Here is a 15,375-nt window from a genome sequence, read left to right as displayed (position 1 = left end):
CAGAGACAGAGGAGACACAGAATCCAAAGCAGGCTCCAGGCTCTGATCTGTCCGCACAGAGCCTGATGCAGGGCTTGAACTCACGAACAGTGAGATCATGACCTGAGCCAAAGTCAGGCACTTAACCGACTGAGCCACCCAGGTGCCCCTGAGCTATGTAACATTTTTAATAGGTCAATTTTAGGCTATGTAACTTATGTCTCAATAAATCTGTTAAAAATTAAGGGTATAATATGATAAATGATATTATGTGCCTGACCTCTTGTAAGAGTCTTGAAAATCCTAAAAGCTTGCATGCCTGCCTGCCTTCCTTCCTCCCTCCTTCCTTTCTCCCTTCCTTCCTCACCTCTTTCTTTCTTTCTTTCTTTCTTTCTTTCTTTCTTTCTTTCTTTCTTTCTTTCTTTCTTTCTTTCTTCTCTCTATGGTGGTGTTCTTGCTTTTAGTCCACTCTGGTCAACTATGACTGTAACAGCTGGACTAATTCTCTGACAGCAGCTATCATATCAGCTATTTTTCTACTCAGTCCTAATAAAATTAAACATAATAAAGAATATAAAGAATAATTTTAAACCTTTCCAAGATTCTCACCAATTCTTAATTTTGGTCCTTAAATGTCCACATTCAAACATTTTTTATTCCACTAGTATCACTTTACCAAACTCTAATGGATGATTGCTGTAAATGGACTTCTTTCTGTTTATGTGACTCTACACACATACACATATGTGAAAGAAAGAGAGAGGGAGAGAATATTTTCCTCTCTCATGAAGATATATTTGTGTTAAACTATCATCAAAATCTATCATGCTGCTATTCCCTCAAATGAGGTAAATGCTTCATTGAAACATGTCATGATCAATATGTGATATGAGTCTGCAAATATACAAGAATAAGGTAACTTGCAGTCCTGAGTAAGCAATATATATATATGGAAGTTCTTACATTGCAATATGAAGAAGGCATTTGCAAGTAAATACACATAGGATTAAGAGGGTTAAGTCACTACTCATATCTAGTTGACTACTGTCATACAGAAATGTATGCCACATGTTCCAATTAATTTCATGGAAGGTAGAAAATGTGATGTTTCAGGAGTGCCTGGGTGGCTCAGTCAGTTAAGTGTCGGGCTCTTGGTTTCGGCTTAGGTCATGATCTCATGGTTAGTGTGTTGGAGACCCAAGTCAGTCTCTACACTGGGAGTGTGCAGCCTGCTTGGTATTCTCCCTGTCTCCCTCTCTCTCTGCACTTTCCCTACTCATTCTCTCTCTCTCTCTCTCTCAAAATAAATAAATAAGCATTTAAAAAAAGAAAGTGTGATGTTTCAATTTCATTGTACAACTAAGAATTTCAGTGTTTATTTTTAAATATTGGCTTAATTATTTTAAAATTGTGCAAGCAAAAACATTTCAAATCTTTTCAAACAAGTTTGCCCTTTAGTTAATTGCTTGCAACATCTGATAAATTCACACTTACAAGCCAGTATATCATGCCTGGATAGCACGTGCGTGTGCTATCTCTCTCTCTCTCACACACACTCACACACACACCTGCATACATATGTAATTTCAATACACTGTATGGATGAATGCTGTTCAAGGTTTGTTTTCAAGTCTCTGGATTTATTTCATTGGTAAACTTCTCACATTTTTGCATAGTAATTAACCTGTAATAGTTTCCAAGTAGCACTTCATCACAAGCCCCAAAGAAACCACTTCAGATAACATAATCTCAGCTATTTTTCTAAGAGTTTGAAACTTTTTAAAAATGTTTGTGATTAACCTCTTTTTCCTTTTTAGAAATCACTTTTAATTCCTAAAATGTACTTCTACACTGATTTAAAAGCAATTGCCAAGTAAAAACTGTACTTAAAGATATCTAGGCATTTATTATTGTTGAATCTTATCTTTTAATTTTAACATCCATCCCTAACAATGCATTTTCTCCAAATGTGTCTGAGCTAAACAATATATCCAAAATACATGTACGATATTTAGCAATGTAATAAGAGACACTATGACACATTCTTGAAATTCTTGTGTGTGTGTGTGTGTGTGTGTGTGTGTGTGTGTGTGTGTATGTATTATATATTGCAAATCTTTGGAAAATGGATGACTTTGTTGACCATATTCATGGCTCACCTCCAACATGATAATTGCTTAGTAGAACAAATAGGTTTTGTATGACTTAGAAGTTATTTCCTACAACAAGTGAAGCTGCAGTGGCTTAATCAAATAGGGCTTATTTTGATCATATAACAAGCAATCTATTATAAGTTTTTAAATATGTACCATGATGCCATTAATCTCTTAGCTTATTCCTTTCTTTCTTCCCTCTATCCCTGTCTCCCTTCTTCCCTCCCTTCTTTCTGTCCTTCCTTCCTTCCTTCCTACCTTCCTTCCTTCCTTCCTTCCTTCCTTCTTTCCTCTGTTTATCCTATTCTCATTGTAGCTCTTTAACTTCAGTTGCTTCATAGTAGAGACATCTGATATATCTCTAAATTTATATCTGTTTATTAGATAGTAAGAATAAATAATCAAGGAGTAAAGAGGTGAATACCCTGTCCGGAAAGCTAAACAACTAGAAATATTTAATGGATTTGTGCTGATTTGTCACTCGCAAAACTGTGAGACCTGGCCATGCCTATCTTTAAAATTCTAGGAAGTTGTGTTTTTGGGTTTTATTTTAATTTGGACACATGACTCCCCCCCCGCCCAACCCCCAGGTAACAACAATACCAGATCTCCATTAGTAAGATAGAAGAGCAGAATAGATGTTATATAGCAACTATGTGTTTCCCCATGTTCCAAATCCTAGATTGTGTCCCCAAATTCTAACTTGCATAAAAATTAGAACTCCTGATGTCTGGGTCTCTCTGTGGTGTTGAAAACAAATAAAGTAAAAACAAAAGTCTTCACACTTGAGAATCCTTGAACAATGATTAGTTGTCTAGTGCATGGTGATAACTAGCAATCTTTTTAGATTCTTCAACATGTGCTCAATGTTTTCTACTTACCCCATCTGCTAAAGCAATCCCCTTCTCCATTCAAATTTCTGCTATAATACTATGATGATAACTTATTTTTCCCTGCTTGTAATTCATTACACATCCCCAATGGCTCTGAGATTCTCTCTGCTATGTGTATTCTTTTGGGAAGTATTGCTGGATCTGTTATCTTGACAATTTTCCCTTGTGGGGAAAAGCATTGTGGGACTATTATACATATAATTCTTCTCTTAATTAGGCACCCACTATCATTTCAGTCCAGCTTCCATCTTAATACATTTGTAAGAATTTACTGATGGATTGTGGCTATTTTCAGTCTTCTTATCAATGACATTGTTAATGAGAGCAATGGAAGGAACCTCAGATGTTTGAAATAGGAATTGTCAGGATATTACATTAGTGCTCCCGTTGAAATAGTCTTTATTTGACAAGTTCTGTATGCAATCAACATTTATTGAGAATATTGGAACTTAAGAAAAAATATGTGTGTAGGGCAAGGGGTTGATATGGAGGGAATGGAGCTTGGTGTTTGCTGGTTAGAGAATTCATTTAACTTTCATACTTTGGATTTAGAGCCCTGCTAGGAAGGATGATAGTAAATCTTCTGGGAATTATCTCCCAGGATAAAACGGTTCCTGCTTAGAGATTCATGTCATATAAAACATGTGAAGCTTCTTTAAATATGAAGTATGATCCTTGTCCACATATTTATAATTATAAATTTCATTGTTTAATCAAAAGGTTTTTGCTTTGGGTATTTATGAAATTTTTTAATATTAATTTTTAAATTTACTTTAATTTCCCCTGTACTATCTTCATGAAATTGCTGGACTCAGTATTAGGAAAAGTATACTCATATTTCATTGGGCCTGATATAAAATATATATAATTTTGCCATGCATTTTTATCTGTTTATTTATATCTCCATTGTGTGTTTTCAATTATTTATTTCTTTGCCTACATATCTCATCAATATTTATTTTGATTGTTTTATTTGATGGGATTGTACTTATTTCTGTATGCTATTTCACAACCTTTTTGGAGGGCATAAATACATACATACCTACATGTATACATACATAATGAATGCAAATGTATTACTTTGTGTTCTTAAATATATACTACTGCTTACTCATTGAGTTTTATGCAAATTAGAGTTCATACTTAATAAACACAATCCTGTGTAATATTATAATATGGTCAAGTAAAATAAAAATATTTAAAATATTTTACTAATATCAAATGATTTAAATTTAAAAAAATATTTATATTTTATAAAAACAAAAATAATTTATTTTTTCCTTGTGTTCTTTATACCAACATTCAGATAGTGTAAATTGAGTTAAAACGTATAAACCAAAGACTATTTTATGAAGTTAATATAACTTTTAAGAAGATCCAGTGACTCTTTTTTATAAGATATGTAATAACACTAGGAATTTTTCATAATTTTAGACAGCTAGAATGAATTTCTTAATTTAAAGTTCAAGGTACAATTAAGTTAGATAAAGTTATCCTTTTCTAATAGATTAATTAATTTTTCATGACATATTATAAAATTTATATTTTGTAAAATATCTTCATAAGTTACATGTTTTCTAAAATTCAATTTTATAAAGCCTCTTATGGCTCATATGTCTCATATTCAAGACTAGCCAAAGACAAAATTAGATTTTGTGTGTATTAACCACATACTGTCAGGCTGCATCTGTATCGTTCATATCCTATAAGATTCGGGATCCTATAATGCTATAGTGAATTGCCAGTTAAGATCCTCATCCCAGGATCCAAAACTATCATTGCCTTGTTTATAGTCTTAAATGAAAGCTAAAATTAGAATCCAATTAGAGTATTACGTACACACATTTATCACAGAGATACAAGCCCTTAGCAGTGAGGGAAAGTAAAAGAGATGGAATATCAGTCAAGAAAAGATGTTAAGTATTGAGATAAGATGCATTTCAGCATTGGCTTATATTTGAGAGTGAACTATGAAAGCAAAGCAAATATTTGGTTGTCATGTGAGAGTTCTATAAAATGATCAAGTGAATAAAACACATCTTGAACCTGTCCATGGAAGAAATAATGCAAGGTGAATATCTCTGCATAGTTCCCTCCCATTTTGTATTTCTTATTTTTTACTGCTCACTTCATGAGTCATTACCTCCACCATACTCATTAATTATATCTGGTCCTTAGGAGCTGCTCAGGACACTAAATGCCATTTGGTTTGGTTTGGATTCCTACTGATGCACACCTCAAGACGATGATTTAATCACAAGTAGTTTATTTTGAAGGTGTGAGAACCATAGTGAAGTGTGAAGTTAAATAAAGAGAAGAAACTAGCTTATGACAGGCATGCTATCAAGTCAGCCATCACTAAGTGAGACTTCATGCTCAGTTCTTCTGACATTTTCTGAGAAACAATGTAAAACTCAAATCACAGCTCATAGCTATTCCATAAGATGATGTACTTATTCACCAGTCTCAATCAGTGTTTTGTTGAAGTTTGCTTTGGAAAAGCTTCATATGCATGTGAACCATCCCCTAAAGGGCAGTGCCACCACAGTGCAGGGGTTCTTAGCTGAGTCTTCAAAAGTGTGATACAGTTTACTTCAGGACTCTTGTTTCTGTATGATTGGGTTTCCATGATCTCATCGTTAACCTCTTTTTTCTGTGTAATGACACCATTGTTCAGAGATGATGTTGTGTAGGAAGCTGAACTAATCAATAGTGCATAGATGTTTAGATTTATACACTAAATCTAAGGCTTCTTCTGGGCCTGCTTGATCCCACTCTTTAATGTACACTCTCCGTCTTTTGACACAGTGAATCAGATAATATCTAGTTCCTAATAGGCAGCTCAGGATGTATGATCATTTAATGTTCTAGTATCACCTCATCACACTTTACTAAGAATCTTCTGGCATACCATATGTATTGATTTATTAATAGAGGGTATTTCTCTACTGGAAAAGTAATGATAACTTTGCTCCCAAACCCTAAGAAAAATGTAGTAGGCAGCTGCCAAGATGTATATGAATTATTTTTTTCTATTGATATTCCCACCATTGTCTAATGCTATATCACCTGAGTATAAATTGAATCTTGTGACCCACTATGATGAATGCACTGCATAAAAGTTTATGGAAAATATGTTCTGAGATTACATTACAAAGAGACTCTGGCATCCATCTTGTGTGCTCTTTCTCACTGTATCTCTCACTTGTTCAGAGTAGAAATGATCTACCATATTGAAAGCTGGCCTACCAAGAGATCCAAGTGGCTAAGAAGGTCTCTGGCTAACAGCTAGGAATTTCTGCCTTCAGTTCAGCATTTCATAAGAAACTGAATTGAAGTCCAACATTTCATAAGAAACAAGGAATTGAAGCCCTCAGTCCAACATTTCATAAGAAACTGAATGCTAACAATAGCCATGAGAATAAACTTGGAAGTACCCTTTTACTGAGCCTTCAGATGATACTCTTTCCCTGGCTAGACCCTTGTGAGAGAGACTGAAACATATGTACCTAGCAATACCATGGCCAGATTCTTGACCCACAAAAGCTATGAGATATATAAACATTTGTTGGTTAAAGCACATTTGAGGTAATCCAAGATAACTTTTTACACAGTAATAAATAACTAATACAAGTACTGAACTTCAACTCTTCTATTGGGGTTTACCAGAAATATCACATGATATCTTGAAAACTACCACAGATACTTTTAGCTCAATCATATCTGTGGGATCATAAGTCTCAAAGAGCAAAGTGATCTGTACTGCAGTCTGGACCTTGTATAGAATCATTTCTTATTCTGGACTCCACTCAAAACTTTAACTTTCCAGATAACTCAATAATAGACACTATTACTACATCCAAGATTGGATGTGATACCTCTGAAAGGTAATGTGTTATGCATCTTTCTTAGTGGTGAGATATGCAAGATTCAGCAATGTGTCTTGTACCTAACAGACATACCATGCTATGCTGCTAAGAACTGGACTCCTAAAAACTACCAAATAGCAGGTTTGCTAATTCCCATTGGTTTATTTTCCCACTTCTGTTCCACATGTTTCCTACTAAGCTGTTTTGCTTAATTACAATTTCTTAATCACCAGCTAATGTTACCTAATTAACATGAGGTCCAATTAAAACAATGCTATAATTTCATTTTAACATTATGAGATACACAGAATTATAATATGATTAAGGTCCTAAGGAACTACACTATGACACAGAGCTGGACTGCTGACAGTTCTAATTTAAGTAAATAAAAGTATACTGCGGTTTGTCACATAAGAGCCAAGTCATGTTGATCTTCCCTAATGGTGGGTATAGAAATGAAAATATTGGCCAAGTAAACATTCATACATCAGGTGCTAGAGATTTTTTTAATTGCTCCAGTAAATATATTACATCCTCCACAGCAGCTGAATTGGAGACTACAACCTAATTAGGTCCATGGTAGTATGAAGTCATATTCTATGATGCAGCTGGTTTATAGAGGGAAGACAAGTAAATTTAACAGGGATGTGATAGGACAACAAACTTGCAAACTTCACATCTACATTTGTGACAATTACTCCTACAATTCCTCCCATAATGCACCGCTGATTTTTATTTGCTATCATGGCATAATTAGTTAACATTTTTATGAGTTTCCACCAAATCTTCCTGCCAAAATTACCTTTATTCTCCAGATCAGGAGCAAATGTTAAGGTTCTAACTATATATGTACAATTATATATTAATGAATAAAGAAAATAAATACAGGCTCCCCTTAGACACCCTGTGAAACTGGCATTTTCACATTCATCATCAGAAGTGATATTCATTACTTCTCACTCTAATTTTGATCACAATAGTGTTTTCAGTCATGAGGCATTAGTACTAGCTCAGACTTCATACCTTAGATTATGAATCATATAGATTATGATTCCTTAAAAAAGTCATAATATCGCCTTTTCTAAGTGTATATTTGCCTTGGGAAATGATGCCAGTCCCTTTGAAAAGTATTAGATAAATATTTAATGCACAGTTTTAAGGGAATTGCAGCATCCTTTCTCAAGGTAATATTTATCCTTCAAGTACTGAGGTCCAGAACTGTGAATAAATTCTGATGTAAGAAGTGATGGTCTGAATTTTCATTGTGATGGGTAACATCAAATTTCTGCTTCTCAGCTGTCAACTTTTCACAGTTACATAAATGGAGTAGCACCTTGTTTGGTTTTCATTTATCATACCTCTTGGAAATCATGGTCTATTAGCAATCATTCCAGTCTTAATTCATTGAGGTTATCGGCCTTGCCTGTGACAGTTATATTTCTATCTAGTTTTACAAATCATATATTAGAAGATAATGTGAAGATATATATGTATATGTGTGTGTATATATATGTGTGTGTATGTATATATACATATGTATATCTGTCTCTATATGCATATGTATCAGATATCTATATGTATATCTGTCTCTATCTATCGATATATTTATCTATCTATCTATCTACAGAGAAAGAGGCAGAGACAGAGAGAGAGGAGAGAGAAAATGAAAGAAGGGATATCAGCTTTGTTCTAGGATATGGATTTGTAAGTGCTGTATAAGGTAGCCAGACAAAGCCTCATGAAAAAAAAAAAGTGGCATCTCAGCAAAGGTTGAAGGGAAGGAAATTTAGAAATTTGTCAACCAGATAAATAGATACCTGAACTTAGAGGTTTCTCAAAAGAGGAACCAGTAAAGAAAAGTTCCCAGGGCAGGAATGTTTTTCACATTTCAAGACCAGCAGAACCAGTATGACCAGAGTGGAGTAAGCAATGGAAAGAGTAGTAAAAAGAGATGTCAGCTTTTGTTGCACCTTGTAAGCCACTTTAAAGAGCTAGGATTTTATTTTCAGAGAAATATAAAGACATTGGAGGGTTTTAGTTAGCGAAGACAAGATCTCTCTCAGGTTTTAACAGGATCATTGCGTGTTGTGTGGCAAGAATATAATTCTTTGCATGTCCATTTAGTTAATAGTCAATAACATCATTACTTGAACAATAGCCAAATTATTGACACATATCTCAGACATCAAGATTAATAAGTAAGTTCCCTTTATCATCCTTCTTGGCCATAATATATGATATATCGCTTCTGTGCCGTGGTATATTATTTTCCTATTCTCCTTAATGTAGTATCCTTGAAGATTAAACTTCTTATTGAGAGCATCTCTGTGAAAGACTATCACTTGTCAGTATTCAATTGTTGTATATATGAGTACATATCCTTAGCCCACAATTATTTTAATTCAGCCATTTGTGACACCTCTGGGACATCCATGCCAACTAATTTTTACTTTGAAATAAGGCATTTGTACTATGGAATAAGTGAGTTCGTATATACAAAACTCCTCAAAGAAAGTCTGATATGTGGTACCTGCTAAATGACAGTTAGCTAATATTGTTTGTTTTTGTATTATAGTTTTTAAGTTATAAGTATGCTGAAGTCATTCTTGCGATATAATTGGTCCTCCTCTAACATATCCATACAGATTATCATCTGTATTCTTTTCTGAATATTGGATCTTGAAGTCTTTGCTTTGGCTGGTCCTCAATATTTGCTACTTGTATTAATACATACTAGATTGGTTTTATATGAGAATAGACTTAGTAAGACTCAGGAAGACATAATTGCTTTGCTAGTATCTACATTGCTCAGTCATATGCCATGGAACAAAATATATCTCCATTGGATCTTTCATTCTAATCTGAAAAATATAGTTTGTAATACTTCATTGACTGATAGCACATATGTAAGAATGTATACCTTGTGTGAAGTTTTTTATAGGATATGACATGATATAAAAATGAAGGTTATTTATTCCATATTATAACATTTTTGAGAGAGGGAAGGATAAATTGTTTAAAATATAATAATTTTGCACAAACTTGGTGAATAAGTAAACAAGTTTTTTTCAAATGACATGGTGGTGGTCAAAAATTAATCTTTCTTTTGTTATATTTTAATTTTTTTAAATTTGAGAAAACATGTCGTCCTTTTATAAATCTTAAAGATGTTTTAAAATTAGATATAATTTTTAATATTTTGGTTCTCTTATTTTTAAATAATTCATTCCTTCTCTGAATTTTAAGCAATAGTAAAAAAGTTGAAAATAACCTAAGTATTCAATGATAAAATGATTTGGAATAGCTCATATATCCAACAATAGGGAATGGATTGATAACATTATGATTAGTTATAAAACAATATCTAGAATGAAATGTTATTCTAAAAAAATAATAATATATCTGAATGAGAGACACAACTGTGTTTAATAGCAAGAGCATAGTGGGCCTCCCTTTAAATACTGGTCTTTTTCTCACTAATAAACTTCAAGCAAATTTTTAAGCGTTCTGTACCATAGTTTCCATTTGTAAAATGGATAGAATAATGAATGCTAATATATCTAAGCCACTTAAAACTGTTCCTGCCCTAAGGATTTAGTAAGCACTATCTAAGAACTTACTGTCATATATAGCACTAAACACACACAAACATTTAGGCATAGGAAAGATACTGAAGCATATTTAAAAAAAAAAGATTAATGGTGGTCTTGCCTAAATGAATAGGATGGAGTACATTTATGCTATCCTGCTTATTCTTTTAAAGCATTTCTAATAACCAAATATTTTGTAACAAGAAAAATAATCAAATTTAAGGAATAAATCATTAATTATATACAAATTAAAATAATAAATTTTCAATAAATTATTGCTTTTTGTGGAAATATTTTTGTTCTTTTTTGCTTTAATCACAAAAATTATTTGAAAAATAGTATTTCTAATCATTACTCTTCTCATTACTGAATAAAACTATTTTACAACTTGGAATATATAAAATAATTTTTTATTGAATTTCTGAGAAAAACCCAGGAATGTTATGAGAAAGAAAAAATTATAGACACACCCTTCTCTTAAAGGACAAAAATTCTTTGAATTAGCATTTTTGTATTCTTTGGGTGGTTCAATTGTATAGTAGCATAATTGTGATCATAGGCTAGTTCTATTTTTAACTTTCTGAGGAAAGTCTATACTGCTTTCCACAGTGGCTACACCAGTTTGCATTCCCACCAACAGTGCAAGAGGGTTCCCTTTCTTATATACAAAACTCTTACACACAAAACATCCTCACCAACACCTGTTTTTTTCTTGTATTATTGATTTTAGCCATTCTGAAAGATGTGAGGTGATATCTCACATGCCCCAATATTTACAGCAGCATTATGTACAATAACCTAACTGTGGAAACAACCCAAGTGCCCACCAATTAGTGAATGGATAAAGAAGATGTGGTATACACACACACACACACACACACTTACTCAGCCATAAAAAAAAAAAAAAGAAATCTTGCCATTTGCAATGACGCAGATGAAGCTACAGAGTATAATACTAAGCAAAATAAGCCAGAGAGAGACAAATACCATATGATTTCATCCATATGTGGAATTTAAGAAACAAAACAAATGAGCATAAAAGGGAAAAAAAGAGAAAGAGAGGCAAACCAAGAAACAAACTCAACTATACAGATCAAACCCATGGTTATGAGAGGGGATGTGGGTGGGTGATGGGTGAAATAGTTGATGGGGATTAAGGAGTGTGTTTGTAGTGATGAGCACTGGGTGTTGTACGGATGTGTATGGTGTTGTACAGATGTGTTTTTAAAAAGGAAAGTACAGGAATACCTGGATGGCTCAGTTGGTTAAACATCTGACTTTGGCTGAGGTCATGATCTCATGGTTTGAGGGTCTGAGCCTGCACCAGGCTGTTTGCTGACAGCTCAGAGCCTGGAACCTGCTTCAGATTCTGTGTCTCCCTCTCTCTGCCCCTCCCCCACTTCTGCTCTTTCTCTCTCTCTCAAAAATAAATAAACAAAAAAGAAAGTACATTGTGTATAAAGCATCAGAACAATTCTGATATAGCCTAGATCATAATGGCTTAAAACAATTTCAAAAATAATTGTTCTTTAAATACATATCATTGTAAGTGTGCCTTACTTATAATGGAAAAAGGATATATAACTCCAGAACCTTAAAGTATTCAGAGTAAGGAAAATAAATGGTTTGAGGTATATAAAAATATCATCCACAGTAATATTCAAAGCAAAAGAAATAGCTAAAATAATAATACAAAACAAAATCCAAATTGTGACAACACCCAGAGATAAGACAAGATTAAAAAAAGTCAGAAAGAAACATCTTGTCGAGTATCAGATTTTTGGTTCAGAGGCGCACTCACAAAAAATCATTCCAATGTATTAGAACACTTAAGAAGAAAAGTAATTGCCTGCAGGGCAGATAAAAGGGAGTTGCTTATCAAACACAAGACTTTAATTTATCTTAGGCAGGGTTGAACATTCTCTGTCAACATTCCTAAGCAAAACAGACATTGTCCTAGTTAGATCACAAATTAGAGATGACCACATTTCTAGTCGTGGTAGTATTAGCAGTTGGATGATCTGAGTAGTTGTTCCAGATATAGAAGAATGAATCAGCATACATACAAGGGAAACCCCATTAGGCTATCAGTGGACTTTTCAGCAGAAACTTTGCAGGCCAGGATGGAGTGGCATGCTATATTCAAAATGCTGAAAGGAAAATAAAAACAAAAACACAGTCAAGAACATTCTATGTAGCAAGGGTATGATTCAGAATAGAAGGAGAGATAAAGAATCTCCCAAACAAAAGTTAAAGGAGTTCATGACCACTAAATCAGCATTACAAGAAATTTTAAAGAGGATTCTTTGAGTGGAAAGGAAAGATGATAAATAAGAGTAAGAAAAGTAGAAAGCACAAAAGCAATAAATATAAGTTTATCTGCAAAAATCAGTTTAAAAGCTTGCAAAATTAAAGTACATAAAGCATGACAACATATATCTAAAACATGGTGGGGAAAGAAGCAAAGAATGGGTTCAAATTTCAGCGACCATTAACTTAACATAGACTGTTATATGCAGAAAATGTTATATACAAACCTAATGGTAACCAAAAATCAAAAAACAGTAATACATATGCAAAATATAAAGAAAAAAGAATACAACTATGTCACTAAAGAAAACCAATTTATTGTGACAGAAGAGAGCAAGGGAAGAAAGGAACAGAGAATATCTATAAAAACAAACTCAAAGCAAATAACAAATTGGCAATAAATACATATCTGTCAATAATTATTTTGAATGTAAATGCTAAATGCTCCATTCAAAAGACCTAAGGGGATGGAATGGATAAAAACGCCAGCCCCTCTGAGTGCCTAGGCGGCTCAGTCGGTTGAGCGTCCGACTTCGGCTCAGGTCATGATCTCGTGGTTTGTGAGTTTGAGCCCCTCATTGGGCCCTGTGCTAACAGCTAGGAGCCCAGAGCCTACTTTGGATTCTGTGCCTCCTTCTCTCTCTACCTCTCCCCTGCTCATGCTCTGTCTCTCTTTGTCTCTCAATAAATAAATGTTAAAAAAAACCCACAAACCCCATATATATGCTGCCCACAAGTGACTAATTTCAAACCTAAAGACACGCATATTGAAAGTGAGGGGATGGAAAACATTTATAATGTAAATGGATATGAAAAGACAGCTGGGATAGCAATACTTAGACAAAATAGACTTTCAAAGACTGACAGGAGACAAAAAAGGACACTATATAATCATTAAGGAGACAATATGACAAGAAGGTATGACAAATGTAAATAACCATCACCCAAAATGAAAGCACCCAAATATATAAAGCAGTTAAAAACAAACATATAGGAACTAATTGATAGTAATGCAATAATGGAAGGAGGATTTAACACCCCACTTACAACAATGGATAGATAATCCAAACAGAAAATCAACAAGGAAACAGTGGCTTTGAATGACACAGAGGACCAGATGGATCTAACAGATATATTCAGAATATTCCATCCTAAAACAGGAAATTACACACTCTTTTCAAATGCACATGGAATATTCTCCAGAATAGATTACATATTAGACCAAAAAACAAATCTCAACAAATTCAGAAAGATCACATTATACCATGTATCTTTTCTGACCACAGTGCAATGAAATTGTAAATCAACCAGAAGAAAAAATGTCTGGAAAGACAACAAATAAATTTAAGTTAAATAACAAGCTACTAAACAATGAATGGGTCAACAAAGAAATCAAAAAAGAAATTAAAACAAATATATGGTGACAATGAAAATGAAAAGTAATGGTGCAGAATCTGGGTTTTAAGAGGGAAGTTTATGGCAATATAGGGCTTCCTCAAGAAGTAAGAAAATTCTCAAATAAACAACCTCATATATATCTAAAAGAACTAGAAAAAGAACAAAAGAAGCCTAAAGCTAGCAAAAGGAAGGAAACAATAAAACTTAGAGAAGAAATAAATGTTATAGCAACTAACAAACAATAGAACAGATCAATGAAAGTTCTGGTGCTTTGGAAAGTTCATCAAAATTGATTAACTTCTAGCAAGACTCATAAAAAGAGTGAGAGAAAGAGAAAGAGAAAAAGAGAGAGAGAGAATGCAAATAAAATCAGAAACAAAAGGGAAGAAATAACCACTGACACCACAGAAACATAAAATCTTGTAAGAGAATATTATAAAAAATTATATGCCAACAAACTAGACAATCTAGAAGAAATATATAAATTCCCAGAAACATATAATCTACCAAAACTGAATCAGGAAGAAATAGAAAATTCGAGTAGAACTATTACCAGCAGTGAAGTTGAAACAGTAATCAAAAAACTCCCAATAGGAGCACCTGGATGGCTCAGACAGTTGAGTGTCTGACTCTTGATTTCAGCTTAGGTCATGATCACAGCGTTATGGAATTGAGCCCCATGTCAGGCTCCATGCTCAGTGTGCTTAAAATTCTCTCTCTCCCTTTGCCCCTTTCCTCTGCTCACTCTCCCTTTAAAAGAAAAGAAAAGAAAAGAAAAGAAAAGAAAAGAAAAGAAAAGAAAAGAAAAGAAAACAAAAGAAAACAAAAGAAAACAAAAGAAAAGAAAGCAAAAGAAAAGAAAAGAAAAGAAAAGAAAAGAAAAGAAAAGAAAAGAAAAGAAAAGACAAACTACCAACAAAAGTCCAGGACCAGATGGCTTCACAGGTGAATTCTACCAAACATTTAAAGAACTGACTTCTCAAACTTTTCCAAAAAGTAGAAGAGGAAGTAAAACTTCTAAATTCATTTTGAGGCCAGCATTACCTCAGCATTACCTCAGCATTACTTCAATGCTGGTTTTGGTTATCAAAACCAGATAAAGACACCACACAAAAAAGAGAACTACAAGCCAATATCTCTGATGAACATGGATGCAAAAGTCCTCAACAAAGTATTATCAAGC

Source organism: Prionailurus bengalensis, chromosome A1 (genome assembly GCF_016509475.1).
Source record: "Prionailurus bengalensis isolate Pbe53 chromosome A1, Fcat_Pben_1.1_paternal_pri, whole genome shotgun sequence".
Lineage (NCBI taxonomy): Eukaryota > Metazoa > Chordata > Mammalia > Carnivora > Felidae > Prionailurus > Prionailurus bengalensis.
The sequence above is the reverse complement of the archived record's forward strand: the minus strand, read 5'-3'. Positions refer to the sequence as shown.